The following is a 1,096-nucleotide window of genomic DNA, read 5'->3' as shown; positions in this document are numbered from 1 at the left end:
ACCTGACAGCCAATCATATTGTACCTGACAGCCAATCATATTGTACCTGACAGCCAATCATATTGTACCTGACAGCCAATCATATTGTACCTGACAGCCAATCAAATCAAATGATATTAGTTACGTAGACCTTAACCAACAATGCAGTTTTAAAATATATGGATAAGAATAAGAGATAATGGTAAGTAGTTAAAGAGCTGCAGTGTGTATGATGTATACGATACATTTCTATCTGACTGTTTTGTAATGTTGAACTTTCCTGAACATGACCCCAGACTGACCCCAGACCACATGCTGACCCCAGACCAGCTCAACACACTGACCCCAGACCAGCTCACTGACCCCAGACCAGCTCAACACACTGACCCCAGACCAGCTCAACACACTGACCCCAGACCACATACTGACCCCAGACCAGCTCAACACACTGACCCCAGACCAGCTCACTGACCCCAGACCAGCTCACTGACCCCAGACCAGCTCAACACACTGACCCCAGACCAGCTCAACACACTGACCCCAGACCAGCTCAACTCACTGACCCCAGACCAATCTCTCCAGACTTTTTAACTCTGTGTGTTACTAGTAGTAGAATCCATGAGTTCAGGATGCCATTTGGGTCAGACACCATAGAGGATATAGCTGTGGTGTTACTAGTAGTAGAATCCATGAGTTCAGGGATCCGTTTGGGTCAGACACCATAGAGGATATAGCTGTGGTGAGGTGCACTTTTTACCAGAGTGTTGGAAAGGCAGTGTTACAAATGCCTTAACCACTTTGATATTGTCTCTCTTGTCGCTTGTTAACTCTAGCTGTATCAAGTTCGTGGATTTACTGACGATCAGTGCATTTATTTACACAGATAAATGTTGAATCTGTTTCTGTCTAAAGTGTTATTGACATTCCATTAAAAACAAACTCTTTAACTTGCATGTTATTCCTGTCTTCTTTTATGTTGTACTATATGAGATACTGACACGGATGAATCCACGTTACTGAAGAGGCCACTAGGTGGCGCCACTGACACCGGGATGAATCCACGTTACTGAACAGGCCACTAGGTGGCGCCACTGACACAGGGATGAATCCACGTTAC

This window comes from Salvelinus sp. IW2-2015, unplaced genomic scaffold, assembly GCF_002910315.2.
Source record: "Salvelinus sp. IW2-2015 unplaced genomic scaffold, ASM291031v2 Un_scaffold3922, whole genome shotgun sequence".
In the NCBI taxonomy this organism is placed as follows: domain Eukaryota; kingdom Metazoa; phylum Chordata; class Actinopteri; order Salmoniformes; family Salmonidae; genus Salvelinus; species Salvelinus sp. IW2-2015.
This window is presented reverse-complemented; position numbering follows the sequence as displayed.